This window comes from Sapajus apella, unplaced genomic scaffold, assembly GCF_009761245.1.
Source record: "Sapajus apella isolate SASKATOON/1434 unplaced genomic scaffold, GSC_monkey_1.0 scaffold103, whole genome shotgun sequence".
NCBI lineage: Eukaryota > Metazoa > Chordata > Mammalia > Primates > Cebidae > Sapajus > Sapajus apella.
The window spans coordinates 2028010-2045118 of record NW_022437043.1 but is presented as its reverse complement, the minus strand read 5'-3'; the positions used below and the strand labels follow the sequence as shown (position 1 = coordinate 2045118).

General features: G+C 44.6%; 1 long non-coding RNA gene and 1 pseudogene across 1 annotated transcript; one reads left to right on the top strand and one right to left on the bottom strand.

The window, feature by feature from the left end:
* Positions 1-322: 322 nt before the first annotated feature.
* Positions 323-14570, bottom strand: LOC116536701. Its single transcript, XR_004262763.1, has 3 exons — positions 14558-14570; positions 608-610; positions 323-549 (listed from the first exon to the last, which is right to left on the bottom strand). It is a non-coding gene; the product is annotated as an uncharacterized LOC116536701 (long non-coding RNA).
* LOC116536700 lies at positions 5611-6715 on the top strand (annotated as a pseudogene).
* Positions 14571-17109: the final 2539 nt, after the last annotated feature.

Genomic DNA, 17109 nt, shown 5'->3' with positions numbered 1-17109 from the left:
GGGCAAGGGTTTTCTGTCTATTTTGATTACTGCTATGTCTTCAGAGTTTAAAACAGCTCCCAGAAGCTGTGGCTTAGGTGCAGACATGGCCAAGTCCAAGAACCACACCACACACAAGCAGCCCCGAAAGTGGCACAGAAATGGTATCAAGAAACCCCGATCACAAAGATACAAATCTCTTAAGGGGGGTGGACCCCAAGTTCCTGAGGAACATGGGCTTTGCCAAGAAGCACAACAAGAAGGGCCTAAAAAAGATGCAGGCCCACAATGCCAAGGCCATGAGTGCACGTGCTGAGGCCATCAGGGCCCTAGTAAAGCCCAAGGAAGTTAGGCCCAAGATCTCAAAGGGTGTCAGCTGCAAGCTTGATTAACTTGCCTACATTGCCTACCCCAAGCTTGGGAAGCGTGCTCATGCCCACATTGCCAAGGGGCTCAGGCTCTGCTGGCCAAAGGCCAAGGCCAAGACCAAGGATCAAACCAAGGCCCAGGCTACAGCTCCAGCTTCAGTTCCAGCTCAGGCTCCCAAAGGTGCCCAGGCCCTTACAAAGGCTTCAGAGTAGAGATCTCTGTCTGCCAACGTGAGGACAGAAGGACTGGTGTGACCAACCCCCTCCCCCTGGGCTGCCGTCTGCATGGGGCTGGGGTACAGCTGCGCTATTTGTATAAATAAAACGGAGGCAGGAAAAAAGAAACACCTCCTGGAACAAAATAGATGCTCAAAAAATACCTGTTGAATGAATGAATTAGTAGAAGAGTGAATAGTGCCTTTCCTTCCATTTCCTCAACGATAAGATCTGTGTGAATGACCTCATGCTGGTGTGTTAATGTGATGAGAGCTCTAGGAGAAAGCTTTCAATTTAATCCCAAATTAGTGGAGAAAGGGAAAGCAAAGTCTTCAGAAATCTGTGAATTACCCAAAGCAGTTCAGGTGAATGGAAGGAATTATAGGACAGTGGGTTAGAGACCAGGATTAAAGTCAATCTTTACCATTAAACGTTTGGGCAAGTTAACCTCTTCGGCCTTCAGTTGTATCATCTCTAGAAAGGGGGGAATTGGAATAAATAATCACCAAGAAAAAGTATATAGTGCTTTATAACTAAAAAATTTCTTTCACATGTATTACTGTAACCTGTATAACCAGTTTGTTAGCTTACTCTAAAAGTAACTCCTTTTGACCGGGCGCAGTGGCTCTCGTGTGTAATCCCAGCACACTGGGAGGCTAAAGCGGGCGGATCTCCTGCGGTTAGGAGTTTGAGACCAGACTGACCAACATGGTGAAACCCCGTCTCTACTAAAAATACAAAATTAGCCGGGCGTGGTGGCGCATGCCTGTAATCCCAGCTACTTAGGAGGCTGAAGCAGGAGAATCGCTTGAATCCGGAAAGTGAAGGTTTTCGGTGAACTGAGATTGCGCCATTGCACTCCAGCCTGGGCAACAAAAGCAAAACTCCATCTAAAAAAATAAATAAATAAATAACCCCTTTCTCCATTTGTTTCTTGCTATATACCCAATTTCCTGTTTGCTTCACAATTCCAGAGGCTAATCTTGAAACAATCCAGGCATGACCGTGGGACTGGCAGTTGCAATCTTTCCCCTTCCAAGAAGCAATTGGTACGTACACAGTTAATCTGCAACCTGACCCCCAACGAGAGGATGCTAACCAGGTCTCTGGATGGTCAATTACTCAAGCTAGCCATCAGAAAATGACAAGAGGACTTGCAGCCTATGTACCCCTTTCCCTTAAAACCCCTTGAGCCAGCCTGAGAATTTGAGCTGGCTTTTTTGAGACTTGAGTGTGGCTATCTCCCAAGCTGCTAGCACTTGAATAAACCTGCTTTCCTTCCACCAAACCTTGCTTCCTGTGTGTCTGGCTTTTTAAGCAGTGAGCAGCTGAACCTGAGTTTGGTTACATTGTTTCTGATTCCCATGAGGCGGCCAGAGCTGGTAGGTAGATGTGAGAGAACAAAAAACCTTTTCTTAGTTGTTGCTGCTTGTAAGTTCTCACAAGACCCTCAGGGGGGTGGGTCCCACACAAGGAGAATTGTTGGTTTCTGAGCAAGTGATGGGGGACAGATTTGGACTTGTAAGAGGGTTAAATGGCTTTATGTAAGAATCAGCAGAGATACGAAGGACTGGGCAAGATCTGGTAGCAGAAAGCAGGAGAAGCAAAAGATGGGAGGTGGCAGAGCCCTGCTAGGAGAGGTCAGGAAGAGACATTCTTGTGGCAAAATGAGCAAGCGGGGCCTGAAAGAGAGAAATGGAGACATGGAGCTGGCTCTGTGGGTCATGATGTAAGCACTTTCTACATCTATCTCAGAAAATCCAGGTGGTTTCTGATGCTTTGGCCCAAATGAATGATCTCAGGAGCACAGAAATAGGTGTGGACTCCTGTGTGGAGGCTGCCAGAGGGGAGGGGACAGCCAGGATCTTGGACACATGACAGAGAAAGGAGAGCGAATGGTGCCTGAGAATAGGGCTCTGGCGCTGAAAGAGTGGTTTTTGTGGGTGGCCCCACCTGTTCCTTGACTAACTTCTTAAGGATATGGTATTGCCTATTTTTTCCCCCCTGGTTATCACATGAAGGGTCTTTTTTGTTATTTTAATTTTTCACCCATTTGTTATAATTGGACACTCTATTGCCATCAGCTTAGTGATTACTTTAAGCAGGAAGGCCTTCCTTGGCTTGCTAAAATGGTCATCATGTTTAAACTCCTTAGGGTTGGAATGGAAGAAATCTAGAGCTTTTCCTCAGTGCTTTGACTTTGCAATTCAGTTTTTGATTTTTTATACCTAGTTTTATATCCCAGCGAGTTTAGCACACTAGGTAAATGAAAAACACCTTTAATTCGCCTTTGGATAATTAGCACAAAGAGAAAATGGCTTTGCACGTCACGATGTGGCTTGGTTCAAACTGAGCGAATGAGAACAAAAGTCAACACTTCCATAGTTGCACAAACTTGTAACAAATAATTTTCATTTAATTTAAAGTGATAAATCTGGGTAATTATGTGATGATGGTTCATAAAACGATTAATCAAACTCGTATACATTTTGTAGCATCTCATGCATTACTGCAATTGGAGTATTTTAGGAAAATTTATTGTTTGAATTTTAAAATATCACTCCATTTTATCTATCAGCAAAAATGGGAAAACATATCTTTGCTACTTCTATTTAGTCAATTATTATAATGGAAGGCATTGGATAGTATCCAAGAAGAACAATTATAAATAATACAATGTAGACCTGCTTCCAATGTGTACTCCCTTATAAACTTCCAATGTAATTAAAATATAAATTGGATCTAGAATGGGTATAAAAATCCCTGTAAAAGTACAAGTTTGTCAGGAATAGATAACGAACAACGAAAGAATCCTTTCTACAGTTTATTTTGTTAAATTCATACATGAGCAGCTTCTTGAGGGTATCTCATGCAATTATTCAGACAAATTTATCCGGACATTTCCCATCTGAGACAGTATGGTGTAAATGAGATTTTTTTTGAGATGGAGTTTCTCTCTTGTCGCCCAGGCTGGAGTGCAGTGGTAGAATCTCCGCTCACTGAAACCTCCGCCTCCCAGGTTCAAGCGATTATCCTGTCTTAGCCCCCTCGAGTACCCAGGATTACAGGCGCCTGCCACTATGCACGGCTGTTTTTTGTATTTCGCTACTAAAAGTATCAACGGGGTTTTTGCCATGTTGGCCAGGCTAATCTTGAACTCGGGACCTCAAATGATCTGCCAGTCTCGGCCTCCCAAAGTACTGGGATTACAGGTGTGAGCCACCACACCTGGCCTCAGTAAGGTGTAAATAAAACCAAAATGAAGATGGCAAAGTTTGGAGGTGATTTAAAAAGCTGCATGTGTTCTTTTTGTTTGTTTCTGTTTCTGTGTGTGTGTGTGTGGTGTGTGTGTGTTTGAAATGGAGTTTAGTTTCACTCTTGTTTCCCAGGCTGGAGTGCAATGACACGATCTCGGCTCACTGCAACCTCCGCCTCCTGGGTTCAAGCGATTGTCCTCCCTCAGCCTCCTGAGTAGCTGGGATTACAGGTGCCCACCACCACACCTGGCTAATTTTTGTGTTTTTTTTTTAGTAGGGACAGTGTTTCGCCATGTTGGCCAGGCTGGTCTCTAACTCCTGACCTCAGGTGCTGGGATTACAAAGCTGAATGCGTTCTGAACAGTGGAACATGATGCCTCATTCTAGTATGTTTAGAGGAATCCACAGATTGGCTTTTAGACACTAAGCTTCACTATGCTCAGCTTCATTAGATGAAATTAATTCTCATGTGGACTGGGGTGCACCTTTCAAGAAGAGTCCTTTCTCAATAGCTTAGAAGCATTCATTTGCATCTCTTGGATTACCCATATTCTCTTTCAGCACAGCAATTTCCAGCTCACTTTAGCAAGTCATTTCATTTTTGGGAAAAAGTGCATTTCCCAATATATTGGGCCCTTTTGATCCCTGTTGGCTCAGAAGATCACAGTCAGTAAAAACATTTTTCTGAGGATGACAACAATCCAGAGAACGGCAGGTGACTCTTAGAGCTGGTGTAACAAACAGTTCATGTTTCCAGATCATTTCCAGATGGGTGGGCAGTCAAGATGAAAGGAGCATTTTGAGAATTGATACAAATGAAAAGTTAATTAATATCATTATCTTACCGATGGACGTTTAGGTTGCTTGGAGTCTTTCATATTACATATAATGTTGCAGTGGTACTTGTTTCACTGAGCCTACATATAAGATTTTATCTAGAATATATTCCCATAAGTAGAACTGCTGGGTCAAGGGGCAGATACATCTTCAATTTTATTTATTTATTTATTTATTGAGATGGAGTCTCACTCTGTCACTCATGCTGGAGTGCAAAGGCACAGTCTCGGCTCACTGCACCTACCTCTGCCTCCCAGGTTCAAGCGATTCGCCTGCCTAAGCCTCCCGAGTCAGTGGGACTATAGGCGTGTGCCACCACACCTGGCTTATTTTTGTATTTTTAATAGAGACAGGGTTTCACCATGTTGGCCAGGCTGGTCTCAAACTCCTGACCTCATGAGCCACCCTCCTTGGCCTCCCAAAGTGCTGGGATTACAGGCGTGAGTCACCACACCTGGCTACATCTTCAATTTGCTAGATATTATCACGTTGCTCTCGAAGTGCCTATACAATTTGACACTTTCATTGGCAGGACATGACAGCTTCTGTTACCCTGCATCCTTGCCAAAACGGAATTATCTGAACTTTCAGCTTTTGTCCATCCAATGTGGGAAAATTATATTTTATTACTGTTTTAATTTGCATTTCTCTGATGAATAGTCATATTGGACATCTTTTTATGTTGTTGGGTTTTCAAGCTTCCTTTTTATGAGTTACCAATTCATATTCTGTTGGCTTCTTTTCCCCCCATTGATTTGTACAAGGTTCTTAAAAATATTCTTTTTAAGTTTTATGAGTTGTAAATAGCACCTCCTAGTCTGTGGATTTATTTTTCACTTCATTTTTTTGGTGCATTTAATAGTCCAGAAGTATGTAATTTTAGCATAGTTGAATCTATTGACCTTTTCCTTTAGAGTTTGTGCCTTTTGTAGTTTAAGAAATCCTGGCTGAGCAGGAACCCACATCTAGGAACAGAGCCCTTTGCTCCTCCCTCAGAATGAATGGAGACCAGAAATCAGATGCTTATGCCCAAGAAAAGCAGGATTTTGTTCAGCACTTTTCCCAGATCGTTAGGGTGCTGACTGAGGATGAGATGGGGCACCCAGAGACAGGAGATACTATTGCCCGGCTCAAGGAGGTCCTGGAGTACAGTGCCATTGGAGGCAAGTATCACCGGGGTTTGACGGTGCTAGTAGCATTCCAGGAGCTGGTGAAGCCAAGGAAACAGGATGCTGAGTGTCTCCAGCGGGCCCTGACTGTGGGCTGGTGTGTGGAACTGCTGCAAGCTTTCTTCCTGGTGGTAGATGACATCATGGATTCATCCCTCACTTGCCTGGGACAGATCTGCTGGTATCAGAAGCCAGGCGTGGGTTTGGATGCCATCAATGATGCTGTCCTTCTGGAAGCATGTTTCTACTGCCTGCTGAAGCTCTACTGCCGGAAGCAGCCCTATTACCTGAACCTGATTGAGCTTTTCCTGCAGAGTTCCTATCAGACTGAGATTGGGCAGTCCCTGGACCTCATCACAGCCCCCCAGGGCAATGTGGATCTCGGCAGATTCACTGAAAAGAGGTGCAAATCTATTGTCAAGTACAAGACGGCTTTCTACTCCTTCTACCTTCCTGTAGCTGCTGCTATGTACATGGCAGGAATTGATGGTGAGAAGGAGCATGCCAATGCCAAGTAGATCCTGCTGGAGATGGGAGAGTTCCTTCAGATTCAGGTTGATTACCTTGACCTCTTTGGGGACCCCAGTGTGACTGGCAAAGTTGGCACTGACATCCAGGACAACAAAGGCAGCTGGCTGGTGGTTCAGTGTCTGCAAGAGAACACTCTGGAACAGTACCAGATCCTATAGGAGAATTACGGGCAGAAGGAGGCTGAGAAGGTGGCCCAGGTGAAAGCACTATATGAGGAGCTGGATCTGCCAGCTGTGTTCTTGCAATATGAGGAAGACAGTTACAGCCACATTATGGGTCTCATTGAACAGTATGCAGTGCCCCTGCTCCAGCCATCTTTCTGGGGCTGGTGCGAAAAATCTACAAGTGGAAAAAGTGACCTAGAGATTGCAAGGGTGGGGAGAGGAGGCTCTCGATAAATAAATTATCGTGTAACCCTAAAAAAAAAAAAGTGGCTCATACCTGTAATCACAGCACTTTGGGAGGCCGAGGTGGGCGGTTCACGAGGTCAGGAGATCCAGACCATCCTGGCTACCATGGTGACGCCCCGTCTCTACTAAAAATACAAAAAATTAGCTGGGGTTGGTGGCACGTGCCTATAGTCCCAGCTACTTGGGAGGCTGAGGCAGGAGAATCGCTTGAACCCAGGAGACAGAGGTTGCATTGAGCCAAAATGGCACCATTGCACTCCAGCCTGGGTGAAAGAGCAAGACTCCATCTCAAAAAAAAAAAAAAAAAAAAGAAGAAGAAGAAGAAGTCCTTCCCTGCACCACAGTCATAAATGTATTTTTCTAAATTTGGTTCAAAAATTTGTAAAACTTTGTTTTTCCTAACTGGAATTGATTTTTATTGATTGTGTCTGTTCTCTATTGCTGCATAACAAGTTAACACAAACTTTACATCTTACGACAGGACACATTTTTCAGCTCACTTTTTCCGTAGGTCAGGGGTCTGCCACAACGACATAGCTGAGTTCTCTGTTGAGGAGCTCATAAGATTGAAATCAAGTTGTTGTCTGTCTGCATGCTCATCTGGGACTGGAAGTCCTCTTCCAAACTAACATGGTTGCGGTAGAATTTGGTTTTCTAGCTGTATGACTAAAGTCTCCGTTTCCTTACCAGCTGTTAGCCACAGGCTCCTCTTGGCTTTTAGAGGCCATCCACATTCCCTTCCAAGTGGCCTCCTCCATCTTTAAAGCCAAGAAGGAGGAACATGCCTTGTGTTGAATCCCTCTTATGCTTTGGCTCTCTCTATGAGTCTCTTCTCGAGGAAAAGTCCCAGCTTTGTGTTTTTTGGTTTTTTGTTTTTGAGATGGAGTCTTGCTCTGTCGCCCAGGCTGTTGTGCAGTGGTGCGATCTCGGCTCACTGCAACCTCCACCTTCCAGTTTCAAGTGATTCTTCAGCCTCAGCCTCCCAAGTAGCTGGGATTAAAGGTGTCTGCCACCACCTGGCTAATTTTTTTTGTATTTTTAGTAGAGACAGGGTTTCTACCATTTTGGCCAGGCTGGTCTTGAACTACTGACCTTGTGATTCACCCGTTTCGGCCTCCCAAAATGCTCAGATTACAGGCGTGAGCTACCATGTCCGGCCAGTCCCAGCTTTTTAAAGGGCTCACCTAATTTGGTCAGGTTAACCCAGGATAATCTCCCTATCTTAAGGCCAGGTGATTTGGGATCTTAAGCTCATCCATCAAACTCCTTCACAGCACCACCTAGCTTAGAGTTTGACTGAATAATTGGGTGGAGGTGTGTGTATACCATGGGCCTAGCATCTTGGAAGCCATCTTAGAATTCTGCCTACCACACGGTGGAGGGTACTGATCCATATTTTTAATGCATAGATCACTGTTATTTTCATTTTGGAAATATAAATCACATATAAAAGTAGAGACAATAGTTTCGTAGTTTCATGAACTCTCATGTTCCCAGCATCCATCTTCTGTGACTCCACATGGCCAATCTATGTCTCAACTCCCTTCCCCCTACACCCTACGTAATTTTGCAGCAGATCTAAGACATACCAGTTCATCTGTAAATGCTTCCATATGTATCTTCAAAGACAGGACCTCTTTTCTTTCTACCTGGAAGTGGCCAGACTCAAGGTTAAGGGTGTAGTCCTCCACTGTCAAGTCTGCCCAAGATTTCTGATACCAACTATAAGTTGGGGTGGGCCCCGGGGGGGGTCCCAAAACCACCCTCAGTTTTAATAATTTGTGAGAAAGACTCATAGAATTCACCAAACCTAATACACTCACAGCCATGTTAATTACAGGCAAAGATTGCAAATTATAAGAGAGACATGGGGAAGAATCCTGGCTTGGGAGGGTTCCAAATATGAAGCTTCTGTGTCATCAGGGATGTGTGAGCCTTCCAGCATAGATATTTGGCAATACATACATAGACTACTGCCAAACCAGGAAGCTTGCATAAGTTTTGGTTTCCAGAGTTTTTACCAGGTTCATTATGTAGGCATGGTTGATGGAATTATTACCCATGTGGTTGAACTCAAGCTCCAGCCACACCCTACTTGCACAGGACAGGCTGATATCATGAGGCTCAAAGCCCCAACCTTCTAATTATGTGGTTGGTTTTTCTGGCATGGCCAGGCGTCACCCTGAGCCATCTATTAGCTTAAACTATCAGGTGGGGGCTCAGGGGCCTACCATGCCTAACCAAGGCACTCCTAACACTTGGGAAATTTCAAGGGTTTATAGGTTACCTCCCAGTAACTGAGGACAAAGGCCAGTCAAATTCCTTGTCTTTTCTTCTGTCTTTATTCCTTCATTCCTTCAGAACCACAATATCATTATCACACTTAAAAAAAATTAAACAATTCCCATTTTCATCAAATATACAATAAATGTTCTTTTTTTCCCATTGGCGCATTAAAACAACGAGTTTATATCTCAAATTAATGTCCTAACAAGCTTCACACATTGTACTTGGTTAATATGAATCTTAAGTTTCTTTTAGTTTATAGGTTTCCTTTCCCTTTTTTCCCCTTGCAATTTATTTGTGGAAGAAAGTGAGTCATTTGTTCTATAGAGTCTATCACATTCTGAATTTGCATAAATTACATAACTATACAATTCACCCACATACTGTTTACACTTAACATATTTGAATTATCTCAGCTAGAGCAGACAGTTCAAGCACACCTTGTGGTGCAAATTTCATAGGCACATTTCTAGAAACCGTTATGAAGCATTTAGTGAACAACTTGGTGACTTGGAAGCTCTGGAATATCTCTTCTAGTTCATCTTGATCCATCCTCCAAGCTTCACTGTATGTTGTCTTGAATTCATGTATACTCCAGTGCATGCAGGGTCCTAGGACTTCACGGCCTATTTCTACATGACAGACGCTTCATAGAGACCTGTTACTGTGGTGTTGCCAAGGGGTTTTGAAGAATGAAGCAAACTGGCATTTCTGTCTGTGACTTGGAACCATTTGTAACCTCTGCTCATAAAGAAATGAAGATTTGACCAACAAGAGCTCCAAGAGCATTAGGGTCCACCTGAATGAGCTCTGGAAAAACTGGAACTCTGGTTGGATTGGAAAGCTGGCTTTCTGGGCCCTGGTGACCTTCAAGTCGGGATGTCACAAACCTATAGAATGCAACTCTAAAAAGCCCAGCTAAATAAAACTGTCTCTGCCTCAAAAACAGACATATCTTTTAAGAAAGGTCTTCGAGAAGTGTTTCAAGTGCTGAAATGGATGTGAGCTATCTAATTCTCTTCCACCATAAAGGCATTGGAATTATGTCTTCCTATGATATGACATCCCGTGAACAGTATCATTCTATTCAGTGCAGTTAATGGTAATGTTGAAAACCAAGCCCAAATAAGTGCCTTCAAAAATCCTATCGCAATTATCTTGCAATTGATGAATCCATAAAAGTCCTTTCTCTAAGACAGCTTCATTGTCATGTTTAGAGGAGAAATTGGCCCCCCATGATGAGTATGCATTAGGTGTTCCTAATGTATTTTTCAAGAGACAAGGCTAGGTCTTTCAGTTGTGTCTTTGGTTCAGGTTTCTGTCCTGTTAAACCCAGTGTGAGGATGGGACCCATACCGTGATCATTCTATGAATCCTTTTGTAACCAGAAGGAGCCCTTGGCCTATGGGAGTCCATGAAGTACTCAGACCAAATGCCAAAGTATCTGGTGGACTTCAAACATAGGTTTATAAACTGATTTACCACAGTGTAGGAACTCAGAAACACTCATGGTCGTATCCCCTGAACCTAGAACTCTGTCCATCCTAAGATCTGTCCCTCCACCAGATGTCCAGTGATTTAGCTGTGAAGCCCAAAGGAACCAAGCAAGTTCCTTTTTAATTTAATTTTTTTGGTATTGGTTTTTTTTTTTTTTTTTTTTTTTTGAGACAGAGTCTCACTCTGTCTCCCAGGCTGGAGTGTAGTGGCATGATCTCAGCTCACTGCTGCAACCTCCGCCCCCTGGGTTCAAGCGATTCTCCTGTCTCAGCCTCCCAAGTAGCTGGGATTACAGGTGCCTGCCACCACGCCAGGCTAATTTTTTTATTTTTAGTAGAGATGGGGTTTCACCATGTTGGCCAGGCTGGTCTTGAACTCCTGACCTTAGATAATCTGCCCACCTTCGCCTCACAAAGTGCTGGTATTACAGGCATAAGCCATCATACCTGGCCTCCTTTTTTTATTTTTCAAGATAGCAAGTATTTCTTCCTTCCTTCGTTTCTTCCTTCCTTCTTTCCTTCCTTCCTTTCATCCTTCCTTTCTTTCCTTCTTTCCTTCTCTCTCTCTCTCTCTCTCTCCCTCCCCCTTTCTTTTCTTTTTTTCTAGCTCTGTCACCCAGGCTGGAGTGCAGTGGCATGATCATGGTTCACTGCAGCCTCAACCTCCCAGGCTCCAGTGATTCCCCATGTCCTGAGTAGCTAGGATCACAGGCATGCGCCACTACACCCGGCTAATTTTTGTATTTTTAGTAGAGATGGTGTTTTGCCATGTTGTCCAGGCTGGTTGTGAACTCCTAGTCTCAAGCAATCTACCCATCCTGACCTCCCAAAGTGCTTGGACTACATGTGTGAGCCACTATGCCCAGCCAGACAGCAAGATTTCATCATGACAGGCAAATTCTTTCTGAGAAGCACTGGGCTGCTAACCATGGTGGGTTTCAAGGATGAGGTCAGTAGCTTTGTTCCTCCCCGGCTGCCATCACTGAACTCTTCATTTGAACCACCACGGTCAGTTTCTGGGAAACAGTTCAGACTGTCCAGTGGAGGGAAGCTGTATGCCTGAAGTAAGTTTCCAGGAGGAAGTGGTGCTCTGGAGGAGGAACTGCTAAAAGAAATCCTATGTTGGGAGCCAGCAAAGGGAAGGAAACTTGTAAGATGGCCCTGAAGATTTTGGCTGAATGCTGTTTGACCATATGGCTCAGGAAAGTAGCGGATGAGGCTGGGTTCTCAAGCAAACTATTGCTGGTGGGCTGAAAATGCCTCCTAAAGAGACTGCCCTGGAGAAATGAATATTGAGACTCAGAGGAGGAAGATTCTGTGTCTGAGAGCTTGTTACCAAATGAAGCTGAGTGGAATATGGGAGCAAAGCTTTTGTGCTGTTGATATGGTTCATAAAAGACGGACTTGGATCCAGGTTCTGGGTCCCCATAAGATGTCTGTGGCAAATCATGGTGCTGCGATTTAGACTATTGCTCCTCTGGATAGCTTTTGCTGAGGGGAGCCCGGCAGGAGAGCTCTTTGTCGCTAGAAAGAACTCCTGGGGTTTTTCTTTTCAGAGGGCTGTTCCACGGCCACTGTCCACTCAGCCAGGAAATTGAGGAGGTGGTTACAGAGAGCTAGAGGGTGATACTCCAAAGGAATTGGGCTTTAGAAAGTTCCTTCCTTCCTTCCTTCCTTCCATTCTTTCTTTCTCTGTCTCTTTCTTTCTTTCTCCTTCCTTCCTTCCTTCCTTCCTTCCTTCCCTCCCTCCCTCCCTCCCTCCCTCCCTCCTTCCTTCCTTCCTTCCTTCCCTCCTTCCTTCCTTCCTTCCTTTTTGATGGAATCCCTCTGTCACCCAGGCTGGAGTGCCGTGGTGCTATCTCGGCTCACTGTAACCTCTGCCTCCCAGGTTCAAGCGATTCTCCTGCTTTAGCCTCCTGGGTAGCTGGGATTACAGGTGTGCACCACGACGCCCAGCTAATTTTTGTATTTTTAGTAGAGACGGAGTTTCACCATGTTGTCCAGGCTGGTCTTGAACTCCTGACCTCAAGTGATCCACCTGCCTCGGGCTCCCAACATACTAGGATAATAGGCATGAGCCACTTGCACGTGGCCTCTTCTCTTCTCTCCTCCCTCCCTCCCTCCCTCCCTCCCTCTCTTTCTTTCTTTTTCTTTTTCTCGATTTCTCTCTTTCTTTCTTTTTCTCTCTTTCTCTTTCTCTTTGTCTTTCTTTCCTTTCTTTAAGACAGGGTCTCACTATGTTGCCCAGGGTGGTTTCAAACTTCTGGGCTCAAGCAGTCTTCCTGCTTCAGCCTCCCAAGTAGCTCAGACTGCAGGCATGCACCAGCACACCCGGCTGGGCCTCATTGACAAGGGCATTAATCCCATTCATGAGGGCTCCACCCTCCTGACCTGATCATCTCCCAAAGGCCCCACCTCCTAATATTATCATACTGGGGATTAGGATTTCAACACATGAATTTTGGGGTGGGGACACAAACATTCAGTCCATAGCAGGTGTTTCCAAAGGCCTAGGGAAGGGGTGTCCAATCTTTTGTCTTCCCTGGGATACTTTGGAAGAAGAAAAATTGTCTTGGGCCACTCATAAAATACACTAACGATAGCTAATGAGCTAAAAAAAAAAATCGCAAAAAAAATCTCATAATGTTTTTCAACAGTTTATGAACTTGTGTTGGATGTTGGTCTGCATTCAAAGCCATCCTGGGGCGCGTGCAGCCCATGGGCCATGGATTGGACAAGCTTGGTCTGGGGGTGTGAGTTCAGGGCTCTCACTTGCTCTGATATTCAACAGAGCCAGTTCCTTGGACACAGCTTTGAACAAATGGGGTGAAGTAATCATTAAAGTCTTTATTTAATGAGTCTTCCAGATTGAGAAAAGCAGGATCAGCAAGGCTCCTGCCAGATGCCTTGCATGAGAGCATCCTGTTTGAGGCCCCCGTGTGCCGACCTCCCTGATGTTCTGCAGGCAAAACAGTGAGGCTGGCAATTTGGGCTGAAGGCATGAGAACCTTTTTAGCAGTTTCAGTCCATGATTTATTTCTTCACTCTGAATTTAGAAGGCGCCATTACTTTCTTCTTGTTCAGTATTAATGTGGAGGACTTACGCTGTGGTCTGCTCTCCTTATACAGAAACCTGGGCTGCGCCCACATTGAGGTCAGAGAATGTGCATTCTGTCACCCAGGCAAGCTTTCTCGTAGTCCCCTCCACACTGGGTCTTGTTTTCTTCCAGATCCCAGCCCTCCAGGTTCATCTTCACCACCACACAGAGCACCTCCTTGATTTCATCACTAGAAATCTCTTCCAGGCTCTGCTCTTCTTTTCTTTTTTTCCTTAGCAGAAAACAAAACAAAAGAACAAGAAAAAACAAAACCCTGTTCTCTCTATTCCGTGCCCCTCTCCTCCTCCAGCATCTTTGCAATCTTTGCTTGTGATTTGCTGGGCATTCATCGTGGTGTGCGGCCATCTGCTCTGGCATTGCCCTGCCAGTGGCTTCTTTGAGTTTCTCTAGAGGCTCCTTCAGATGCACTCAACAGTTCACAGAGAAGACGGTATTGAGCAAGTTTGACCAGGATGTCCTCGCTGCAGGGCAGGCATGGAGTGAGATGGCTGGCCATGCACCTCGCAGCAAATCTGGCCGCTCAGCTTCCATATCTGCTCCTCTATGTCCAACAGGATGCCACCCATATCCTGGGCGAAGGACTTCCCTTTGGCTCTCTCTCTCAGCAGCTCTGGCAGCCTGAACCAGCTCCTTAATGACCTTCTTCAGCGGCACTGGCAGGCCTTCTGGGAGGGAAGAGAACTCCAAATTCCTAGGCCAATCCCACCCTAAGGGAATCTCTTTCATCATCCATATCACAGAAGGCTCTTCCTTCTGGAGACTTATCGAACAGCTGCTTCAAGTCCAAATCTGTCAGAGAGACCATGGCAGTGGCCGCCTGAAGCAAGCTATTGTCAGAAGCAGAGCGGAAAGTTGAGAGCAAGGGGTGGGAGGTGCTCCCAATTCCCACAGGCTTCTGCTCCTTGTCCCCATTTTTCCTGGGCCCATTTCTTTCTGAAATTTCTCAAACCTCTTGATTCCTTAAAGCCCCAAGAACATTCTTTCTTCCCTTTACCAGCACTGAGGGCTATAAAGTCCGCTCTGGAAAACCTGGGCTTTGTCCATTTCATTTCCTTGTTGAAAGTGTCAACTTTCTTGTTTACTTTCTCACCGCCTCCCTTCAACTTCTACTTTTTTGGTGATTTTTCTCTGTTGAAGTCATCGTCAGATTCTGGTGCTTGTCCTAACTGCAGGGTTCTCAAGTTAATGTAAAATCCTCCATACTTTGTGGTCAGAGAAGCAGTAATGAGCTCATCATATGCTTCAAGTCCAAATCAGTCAATGAAGAAATCAGATTAATCATAGCCATCGCTCATACTGATCAAACCCTGTATTCTGTCTTGTTTTGGTTTATTTTGTTTTTTGAAACAGGGTCTCGCTTTGTCACCCAGGCTAGGGTGCAGTGGTGCTGTGATAGCTCATTGTAGCCTCGAACCCTTGAACTCAAGTGACCCACCTACTGAAGCCTCCCAAGTGGCAGGGACTACAGGCACACATCACTATGCCTGGCTAATTTCTACATTTTTATTTTTGTAGAGACGGGGTCTTCCTATGCTATCCAGGGTGGTCTTGAACTCCTGAGCTCAAGCGGTCTTTCCAAAGTGCTGGGATTAAAGGTGTGAGCCACTGTGCCTGGCCTATTTCATCTTTTCTATGATCCTTCTGACCCTGTTTCCAGGCTTTTTCCTGTGCATTGTTCAGCAGCTCTGTGTAGAACTATAGCAGCACCTGGCATCTGGGTTAAAGAAGGTGAGTGTAAGCTGACCCACTGCTGTAGCTGATGTAGTCTTGGTGCTGTTCCGCTCACCCAACCTCCTCTTGTCCAGATATAAATATATATATATATATATATATTTTTTTTTTTTTAATGTGGGATGTAAAAGGACTGGGAGAGAGGTGAATTGTATCCTGTGGGATTTTGACATGACTAAAACAAGCCTTGGCAGTTGCTACTGTATGGCTTGTCACAAGTACTATTGCATTGTGGCTGCAAATGTCACTTCATCGGCAGGATGGGCCAAGATGCATGGACTGCAGCTCTAGTACGCAAGTGGGCCCGGAAGCAAGCCTGCCAGTGATGGCCTGTGCAATTCCACACTCCACATCCACAGATCAGAAAGCTCCTGTGAGAGTCAGGAAAGAAAGGGAAAATCCCAACTCGAGGTCTGTGAAACATTTCAGGGAACACTGGGGTGGCTTATAGTTCATGCTATGAAAGGACCCAGAGATCCAGTTTTTCAAAAACCAGTAGTTATAAAAGAGTGTTCACTTAAAACTCAACAATAAGGAAACAATCCAATTTATAAATAGGCAGGCCGGGCGTGGTGACTCATGCCTGTAATCCCAGCACTTTGGGAGGCTGAGGCGGGTGGATCTTGAGGTCAAGAGATTGAGACCATCCTGGCCAATATGGTGAAACCCTGTCTCTACTGAAAATACAAAACTTAGCTGGGCATGATGGCACATACTTATAGTCCCAGCTACTCGGGAGGCTGAGGCAGGAGAATCACTTGAACTGGGGAGGCAGAGGTTGCAGTGAGCCAAGATTGTGCCACTGCACTCCAGCCTGGTGACAGAACAAGACTCCATCTCCAAAAAAAAAAAAAAAAAAAAAAAAAGGCAAAGGACCTGAAAAAAGACACCTCACTAATGGAGGTGTACAGATGGCAAATAAGCATTTGAAGAGATCCTCCACATCATATGTTATCAAGAAATTAGCAAATTAAAACAACAACGAGATGCTACCACACACCTAGTAGAATGACCAAAAATCCAAAACACTGATAACACTAAATGCTGGTGAAGATTTAGAGCAACAGGAACCCTCATTGATTGTTGATGATGATGTCAAATGGTATGGTCGCTTTAGAAGACAGTGTGGCAGGTTTTTACAAAACGAATCACGCCCTTAATATATGATCTAGCAATCATGTTCCTATTTACTCAAATGAGTTGAATATTTACATATAACACACAAACGTGCACACAAATATCTATAGCTGTTTTATTTGTAATTGCCAAAACTTGGACGCAATCAAGATCTTCTTCAGTGGATGCATGGATAAATAAACTGTGGCACATCCAGACAACTGAATATTATTAGTGCTAAAATGAAATGAGCTATCAAACCGAGAAAAAACATGGAGGAACCCTAAATGCATACTGCCAAGCGAAAGAAACCAATGTGACAAGGCTACTTCCTGCATAACTCCAACTATATGATCTTCTGAGAAAGACAAAACTGTAGAGAGAGTAAAAAGGTACACGGTTGCAAGGGGCTAGTGGAGAGAAAGGGAGGAAACAGGCAGAGTGCAGAGGACTTTTAGTGCAGCAGAGCTATTCCATAAGATTGTAATGCATAAGTAACATACATTTGTCCAAACCCATAGGATATACAACACTAAGTGTGAACCCTAATGTACATTATGGACTTTGGGTGCTGCTGATATGTCAATGGAGGTT